Here is a 10,296-nt window from a genome sequence, read left to right on the forward strand (position 1 = left end):
TGTAGGACTCCAGTTTGTTGGGGGGAGGTTGGCCATTGAGTCATGGGAAGCACTGAAGTGGTGTTTAAGACCACCGAGTTGATTCAGCAGGTGCACAATAGGCTAGGAGTCGCGAAGAGCTGCCAGAAAAGTTATGCAAACTGATATCGTTTGGATCTTGAGTTTCAGGTGGGAGATTTTGTTTTGCTGAAGGTGTCACCTTGGAAGGGTGTTATCCGGTTTCGGAAGAGGGGAAAGCTGGGCCCCCGATTCATTGGTCCATTCAGGATTTCTGCCCGGGTTGGTAGGGTTGCTTATCGACTGGATCTTCCTGATGAGCTCAGTTAGATCCATAACATGTGGAGAAGCCCATTGCAGTCTTGGATAGAAAAACCAAAGCTATTCATAGCAAGGTGGTGAATCTAGTGAAGGTACAATGGAAGCACCGGAAGGGCTTTGAATGGACTTGGGTGCCGGAGGACGAGAAGCGAGAACATTACCCGTATCTATTTGCGACATCGGACTTTGAGGACGAAGACTAGTTCAAGTAGGGGAGAGTTGTAACACTCCAATCCAGGTATTCCATTTTAGCCCTTGAAGTAATTCTTTTGGAAAATGAGGACCTTTCACACGTTGGGCTTACATATGTGTACGCTTGGCATACACTTAAGCATGCATCGCGGAGCTAAGGCTCGTCTGCAGGGTGTACGAGGCCAGAGACGAAAAACCCTAACTTCATGTCTTGCACTCTATTTAAACAACCTTATAGCATTTGGACCAAACCCTAATTAGCCTCCATGGCGTCATTTCGTCCTTAAACCCTGTATTTTCAAGAAAGAGTGAGATTTAAGCTTAAAGGTGTGTTTGGTGGCCTTTCTAGAGGGTGTACAAGAAGAAGGTGGTATTCAAGTCTTAATCTAGGAAGGAGCCTTTGGATCCTGCATCTAGAGCATCTTGGAGAGCTTTTGAATGTAAAAAGCTTGCATCTTGTTTATCCCCTTTCTTGTTGAGATAGGGTTGTCTAGAGTCCACTTTGAGTCCATAAATCATCTCTTGGGAGTTTGGGCAACTCCAGAGGTTAGAAAGGTTAAATATGAGACTCTTGGACTTTTTATAGTATAAAAATGCAAACCTGATGTATTCTATGGCTCTTTGCATGAGTTAAGACCTTTGGAAGGGTCTTAATGAGGTAGATTGAGTTGTTGGGACCTTATATAGCATGCAAATGCATAAAGTTGCCAACTTTATGCCTTAGGACCATTAAATCAACAAATATATGGAATTTGAGTGAAGAGCATGCATGCATTAAGCACTTAATGGACTTTTGTGCATTAGCGGTTGTACATTGGATGTACTAAGTTGTATGTTGCACGTACAACCCCTTAGCCCAGTACGCTAAGCGTACAGAAGAGGTATGTTGGGCGTATGCTCTGAGGAAGCTTTAGGCCTTAATGGTTTTGGGCTTGGACTTGCTGGTGTTTGGGCCTAAATTTTCTTTGGGTCAATGTTTGTATGTTTGGGCCTATTGGGCCTTGTGGCCCAATATAGAATTGGATTTTGATGCTAGGACCATTAGTGAAGGAATGACCTTAGGGCCATTATGGAAGGACTTGGACTTAGAATTCTGGGCTTTTTGATTAGGTTGAGTTATAATCCTAATTAGGGTATTTGTATATTTGTTCAGTGTGAGATTTTGGGTTGGTAGTTGAGCAGTGTTTGTCTTCAGCAGACTGAGGTGAGTATTCTCACTATACCACTGGGTCAAAGGCACCAATACAAACCCATTACCTGATATGATATCCGAATAGTTGAACATGCAATGGTTTTTGTTATTTGGTATATATTGATTTATGTGAATATCAGGTGGTAGCCCCTGGCACTTGGTAAGACCATGAGGGGGAGCCCATGACCCTTGGATGTAAGACCCTGGGGGTAGCCCATGGCATCCCAGTTGAAGACCATGCATGGAGTCCATGGCAAAATTTATATGTATGTGTGCATGACATTATGTGGTTATGTGTTTTGTGTATTTTGGGAAACTCACTAAGCATGTACTTACAGTTTTGCTGGGTGTTTCAGGTACTTCTGGTTCTAAGGGCAAGGGCCCGGCTTGATGGCGCAGCGTGCACTCTCCAGTATTTCCGCACTTATTGATTCGATACTCTGATCTTTTGAAAAATATGTTTATGTAATGGAATTTTAGTGAAAAAAATATGGTTGAGATTTCTAATTACTAAATGAAATTTTTTATCTGAACTTTTGGGTTGTTACAAGATAAATCCTCAATCAGCAACCCAAATCTTCCAAGTTTGACCCTAAGTCAAACTCGCCAAAAGTCAATGGTCAAAGGTTCACAAAGTCAACAGTCAACTTAGTCATAGTCAACGTCAGGTCATGGCGCACCATGTATCACGTTGTGATAGAGGAAGGACAAAACAATCATGATTTCGAGCATCGCCACATTGTGGCAAACCCCAGACCACGTCATAGCTTCTAGCAGAATGCCAAAATCCCCATTAAGTGCTTAATTCTTTCAGCATAAGTCCCATAACTTTAGATCTAGTTCTTTTTATTGACTTAATGAATAAAGTTTCCAACTTTATCCATTAGGATTGCATCCCAAAGCTAGATCTACAACCCTAAGTCCCTAATAGCATAACACCTTCCCAAAATATGCTTAGCTTCAAGAACGAGATCAAGATGAAAACTTTTCTAGTCCAATAAGATTATGAGGTGATACAATAAGCTCAAGAGGTGTTGGAGTTTGTAACAATTGGTAAAAATATGAATGATCATACGATGCTATGTTTTGATTATTAAGCAATATGAGTATTTCACCAAGAATGGTTGAAGGAATTTAACCGCTTTTATTTAAATAAGTTATTGTGAAATATAAAACAAGTAGCTATTGATAAATTTCGTTATGATGTATGGCTACGAACCATCACCGGTTTGTGAAATTAGCATATAACATCATTTGAACGCAACAAACTTAATTTTTGTATCAACATGTATCTAGTTGATAATTAAGTTGGGTTCTATGTAAAACGTGTGCTTAATAGTTGTGGAGGATCTAAATTTGACAAATATACGAACCAAAGTGACAAAACGTGTTTAACGATATGGTTAACCGGTTAAATGTCACGAAATTATACATTGGTCAATAAATTTTATATTTAAATAAATTAAAATATAAAATGAATTATTATAAGGTATAATTAGAATGTATTTAAGTGTTTTTGAATAAAAAGAATAAAACATAAACATTAAAGTTCAAATACACAAAAACTACATTGTTATTTTATACTAAGTATACATGTATGTATTTGTATATATGTATTATTATCTAGTGAATGACTAGTTATGAGTCATGACTTAAAGTGATTTCATGTAAGTGTTATGGTGTCTAAATCAATTAAGATAAGAGAATTGGTGGAGATAAGTGCCAACTTAACTAATAAGTGCTTAATCACTTAAGACATTTTACTAAGAATGCTTCTTAATCCCTCTTCTAATTTTCGAGATTAAGACCTTCCCTCTCCTTAAATAGAACTCCTAACTAACTAAATAACTAGTAGTTAGTTAGTTAACTAACCCTATCTCTAAGCAACCACCCAAGCAAGTGGCTAGACAAGATCACATCACTTAAACTCACATCCCATCACAAGCTAGTCTAGGTTTTGTCCCCTTATCCTCTTCCACTTTTTCCTCCTTCATAATCACGAAATTTCATCTTCATTTTACCCTCATTTGACCAGCCAATACTCCAGGGAATTACTCTCAACCTTCATCTCATTTTCAAGCACAAAAACTTCCTTCCAAAGCCATCAAAACCATGAACTAAAGGGCTGCTGTCCCTTTTGTGTTTCAGCTACCATTTCACCCATATACACCTTCCTTTTGCTTGATATTTTTACCAAAAAATACCCTTGGAAGTTACTTGTTATGATACTCAAGATTATTGATTCAAAACAGTGAGTAAACTACCCTTTTTCTTGCTCTTTTGCTGTGAAATTTTCGTGACAGCAACATAGCCAAAAGAGTGGCTGTTTTGGAGCATCAAACCAACAACCAAAAGTTCATCTTCAACCTTCCATTCTTCAAGTATTCACATAAGGTGAGTTCATACCCCTACATTTTCATGTTTTCTTCAAGTTTTAAGGGGCGCGGGGGGGGGGGGGGGGGGGGGAATACAAGTTAGAACATTAAACATAACTTAAATTTAAATGACAGCTTTCTACAGAAAAGTTGAGTCCTGTTCACGGACTGTTTTGACCATCTTAAACTTAATATCTTTCAAAACTGTACAATATGCAAATAGTTCAGGTTTATACCTTTCTAAGGACTACTCGCACGTGTTCATACGATTTTTCTACAATTTATGGTGATTTTTATAAAACTGTCTGTCATTTCAGAAGTGATTTCGGACCAGTCTGTGAAGATGTTCATTTTCACACTAGTTTGAGACCACTAAAAATAATAATAAAAATTAGGAACAAAGTAGACTCATTTTAAAAACTCTCAGAGGTGACGGATTCAGTTTTTGACTTACGATGATTTTTGTATGAGTTTTCAAAAAACAGGGACAGTAAAGGGTAAAACTGTCAAAAGTGGTTTATAGATTTATTAACACCTTCTAACATTTTTGAGCAATGTTTATACATTAAGGAAGTTAAAACACAATCATTTAAATATGTTTAATTACCATTTTTACAAAAGTGATAAGTACAAAAAGGTCTTTAGTATCAAACTTAAGGATTATTTCGTGCAAAGTTTCTAATAAAAACGTAAGAATATGAACAACAATTACGAAACATACCAAATCATCTTTTAAAACTTATACATATATATAACCATATACATATATATGTTTTGTTTACAAACTTGTCTTCTACATCAAAAATTTCACTTTACTCGTTTTTATCAAATGAATCACTTGTGATTTATTACTACTATGTGAAAACTCTTGTCATACTTTGCATGCACTAGATTTATACAAAGTATTTAGAAATTCCAAAGTATCCTTCGTTGTTAAACCGTTTTAATACATTTTAAAAACTTATGATTTATGCATTGTCAAAACTTTGTGAGAAAGGATGATCTTTGCATACAAAACTATTACTTTAATACAAACTTAGTTGAGAATCCGTGAGACAAGTACATCTTCAAACACTGCCTTTTTGCTAGAAGGTATCGCTACAAGTCCTGTCTATAACCAGAGTCTCCCGTTCGGAGAACGTGTCAAATGTGTATAGATCTATACGGGAAGTCATGATCCCGCGCCCTGACTGTTAGCTACAGTCCGTCCTTTGGGGTGACAGTTTGTCATAACGCTACGACGCCTGAAGAATGTCGCTACAGGCATATTATGTTTAGTATGGTTATAAAACTCACAGGATATACAATTATTATAGTATTATGCTTTTATGAACGAGTAGCTATTAAAACTATTCTTCATCTAACAAGTGCGATCTTCGTATAACTTTATTATATAAAACTATGCCACACCTTTCAAGCACGTCGGTTGCTTGTGATTTTCGGTCTTAGAGACTGCCAGTTATGTTAGGAAAATAAGGGTTTTTCCTGTATACAAACCAAACAACTAATAGGAAAATAAGGGATTTTCTCGGTACAATTAGTTACAACTTATAACACGAACATTCATATGCATTTCATACTTTTATAAGAAAATAAGGGTTTTTCTTGGAAAACACAACGAATCATAACTCTTTACATTTGAAATACTGTGTTTTCTGGAAAACATACACGAACTTTCGAATGGCGTACATTTTCTCAAAACACTACTCATGAACTCACCAACTTAATTGTTGACACTTTTTCTTTGAAATAACTTGTATTCTCAGGGAACCGCTAAGCAGACTTCGAAATCAACTTTTGGAGATTAACGTGCTGACGTTAATTACTTCTTTTGAAAGATGTTTATGTATTTATCTTGTGAACATGTAACGAATACAATGATGTAAACATTTTTAAAACCTTTATATATGTATGGTGGTGTGTACTTTCCTTTCTATGAACTGTTATGATACTGAATATGACGTCCTCCGCCCCCGAACGTTTCCGCCGTTCTGGTTTGGGGGTGTGGCAGAGTTCACTCAAATCCAAAGCACACGCTTACAAGGACCAAAAGGGACAAATATTATCAAACTACAAGATCTAGCAAACTAAAGGTCAAGATGGAAGATTTTTACTTACAATGTTCCAGAAAGGAAGTATCTTTGCTAGATCTACACTTGAGATCTTCACCAAAACACTTTGCAAGAAAATTGGTCTTCAAGCATCACATCAAAATATCAGAAATAAGACTTCAAATGGCCCAAGACACCAAGAACACTCAAAAGGGGATAGGGATTTTGAAATGGAGATGTTGGAGGCTGAAAAGGATTCCCTAACTTGAAGTTAATGTGCTTAAATATGGAGAAAACCCTAAAAACCATAAGCTTGGGCTGCAACATTCACCAATCGTGACACCCTTCATGTCACGTCATGTTGGCCATCTGGAATATGCGTTCTTCTTTTGGTATACCATGTCGTGACACCCTTCATGTCACGTCGTGACATATGATTTTCCTAAAAAAAACTATGACTTTGAATCATTTATACCATCCACTGATCCATTATTGGAAACAGGTGTTACACTCACCGACTTATGTTGATGTTCTTTCAAATCACATGTATTCTTAGGAACTTAAGAGTTAGGCGGGTACAATCTTTTTGGAACAATCATGGAACGAAAGTTTACTTGGAGTAGTTATTATTGTTATTATTTGGCCTACTATTAAGGCCTAATTATGTTTTTAAAATTACAGTATTTTAAAACTTGATATTAGATGTCATATTTATCAAGTAATGAAATTTGCACTTTATGTAATATTATTGTGTTTTGTTCACTGTACTCAATGAATGTGATCCATGATGCCATCTCACCGCTCGACGTTTCTACCGTCGGCTGGGGGTGTGATAATATATCATGTGGAAGATAATTTATAATTGTAGCACGTGCACAAACATCTAGATTGATCAAATTCTTGTCCTCTTCAGAGTAAGCATGTGTAAGAGTTCTCTTCTACTATCTAGGAACGCCATCTTTTGATTCTTGGAAGGTTGGAATATGCGGAATATTCATGATGATATCTATTATTTTATAGTCCATGGTTTCAAAAACAACCATGGCCTTTCTTTTCCACATGATGAAATTATTTTCATCAACAGAGGAATTTTTTTAACTGATGTATAACCAATAATAAGTTTAAAGGATCCAGAGGAAAACGACATTGCTTGATGTAACGCTCGTAGATCAGGGCTACTCAATTTAGAGACGATAAGCATCAAAAACGACTTTTTGGTAGAAGATTATTTAGAATGAATAATCTTAACTAAGTTGTAGTGGTCGTGACAATGATTCCAGATATATAAAGAATGCCGAAATCCGAGTTATAACGACGAACTTATGACCTGTAAAAGTTTCGCGACATAACCGACACGACGTTGTCTGACGTAAAAAGTGAATTTACGATAAAATGCTTTTTAGCCTTAGAGATCTATACGAATGTTGTAGAGTTCGTTAAACCGAGTGTGTGCATAAAAAGAACGTCCAAATCTAACTGCGTATGAGGAGGTTATAATTTTTCTAAGTTTCAGCTTAGCAGTATGCAGTCCGAAACTCGAATTTTAGATCGAGTGATTTTTAGCCGAAACAATCTAAACGGGAATCGAATATATCGTTAATAGTAGTGCAACGGTAAAAAGACAGACAGAAACGGATGTCGGATGAAGAAGTTATGAATTTATAACGGAGTTTTCCTGTTCAAGCCTACTAAAAATAATATAATAAAAATAAATTCAAAATTAGCCGACGGAGTCTAAACGAAAGTTGTAGAGCATAGTCTCACCTACGCGTGGATATAAAGAACGTCGAAAACGGAGCTCGTATGAAAAAAATATGAATTTCTAAAGTTTTTAAATAATTAAAATATATATATTTTATTATATATTCGGATAATATCCGAATTGGTGACCCGTCCGATCTGATCAGAATGGTACGCCCAGCGTACCTAGGTGTACGACCTGCGTACATGTCGATGGCAGGTTATGCTCCGCGTAACCCCGAAGTTCTGCCCTATAAATTTGATGCGAGACCTCCAGGTTTGTTGCCCAATATTTCTTCTCTACCCCCTTTTCTTTCTTCTATTTTGCAAATTTCACCCCCTGAAGCCCTGATATCAATCCCGACACCTGAAGCAAGTCCCGAAGCCCCGAAGATCCTGAGAAATATAGTTTTCGAGCCGAAACTCTACCCGCGTGAAGCCCGGTTTTGGAGAAAACATCCCGGTTTCAGCGAAGAATATTATTTAAAGAGACGAGGTGTTGTCAGATCATCGTCTTATCAAGTGAGTGTATAGTCCCTTTCATAAACATGATTTTAATACAAGTATTGTTTGAATGTATTAAGTATATGTTTTGGGTGAGTGTGTAGTCACTCTCTTATAATACATAAATGAGTTTAAATGTATATGTTGTTTATTTATTGTTGTTTATTAATACAAGTATATGTTCTGTGTTTATATATTGTTGTTTATTTAAGATGAGTGCGGAATGGATGTTTTATATAGTGTTAAATGAGTTAAAATGTATATGTATTTTATATCTACAAATATGCTGGGTAGAACATGGGTAGATGAGATAGTTGGTGGGTGATAAAAGATGAGTTGGATAATGAGATCAAGAGGTTAGTTTTAGATCCGGCAGTATGGATGAGGTAAAGAGATAAACTTGTTATTAGTGCGGGAGTATGGATTAAGACTAAGTTAATTGTCCCTAGTCCGGGAGCATGGATTGGGCACAATTATTGATCCGGGAGTATGGATCAGATCAGAAGATTTGTTTTAGATCCGGGAGTATGGATCAGGTGAAGAGATTAGTTTTAGATCCGGGAGTATGGATCAGGTGAATGGATTAGTTTTAGATCTGGGAGTATAGAACAGGTGAAGGGATTAGTTTTCGATCCAGGAGTATGGATCAGGTGAAGAGATTAGTTTTAGATCCGGGAGTATGGATCAGGTGAAGAGATTAGTTTTAGATCCGTGAGTAGGGATCAGGTAAAGAGGAAGGTTTTAGATACGAGAGTTTAGATCGTGTCGTTGTGAGGATCGATGGGGTGGCATAAGAGTTGCTTTTATATTGTGAAATTATATAAGTTTGTGAGTTCTAATATATATATATATATATATATATATATATATATATATATATATATATATATAACATTGTGGGATGAAAACCCTATATGCTCACCAGGCTCCCAAGCCTAACCCACTCAATTTTCTTTGTATTACAGGTTATGGCACGAGAGCATAAGTTGGCTGACATAACGAGAGATTTCGGATTATAGGCCGCTAGTTATGAATAACTGTTGTAAGGTCTATTTTATTTTGTTTATGCTTTTGGTCTCTATTGAACATGACATCCCGAGATTTTGTTATATAATGAAAATACATTTCTTTAAAGAAATGCTTTGATAAATTCTCATCATATTTTGTTTTAGGAACAAATTCCGCAACTGTTTTCTGTAAAAGATTACTCTAATTTAAATAAAAAACAAAGCATAAACAAATCGGTCTTTTTTGGCCATGAAATTAGGGATGTCATAGTTGGTATCAAAGCATTGGTTTAATCGAACTAGGAATTTGTAGGATTTCTAGACTTAAACTTAGAATGCTAAGTGATGATCGTAAGATGAGTGTCTACCATAATTTAGACACGAGCACTAGTATATTTTAGGAAAGATGCCCAAAATGCTTTTATGTGCTAAATGTTATATGTTTGCCGTATATGAAATTGTTTGTTCAGATCTACGGTCTGTTGCCGACCGGATCTGGATACCTTATGTGTTTAGGATTCTAAGCGTATGACTATGGTATTGGAACTAGCATGTAAATGTTTCGGAGTGATAAGGATGATTTAATTATCTATCATGATTAAGGATCTGAATTCACCATATTCGGTGTATAGATAAAAAATGGTAAGAACCAGAAGTGGAGTTGGAAACGTGAACGAAGACAGGAATCAACCACCTGTGATTGAGCAAGTACCTGTTGTAGCGGCAGCACCTGAGCAAATAACAATGGATGGTGTACAATTGATGATTCAGACGATGTTGGATCGTCAAATGGATGAAGCTAGACGACTGCTTCAGCAGAATCGTGAAGAACTTTCAATGCCGATTGAACAGCCCGAGTTGAATGAAGGGCATTTAGAAGGAGGTAACTTCAGTGGGATTGTTGGTCAAGCCAACCC

The sequence above is a fragment of the Lactuca serriola genome, chromosome 2 (assembly GCF_051521515.1).
Source record: "Lactuca serriola cultivar US96UC23 chromosome 2, Lser_US96UC23_V15, whole genome shotgun sequence".
In the NCBI taxonomy this organism is placed as follows: Eukaryota; Viridiplantae; Streptophyta; class Magnoliopsida; order Asterales; family Asteraceae; genus Lactuca; species Lactuca serriola.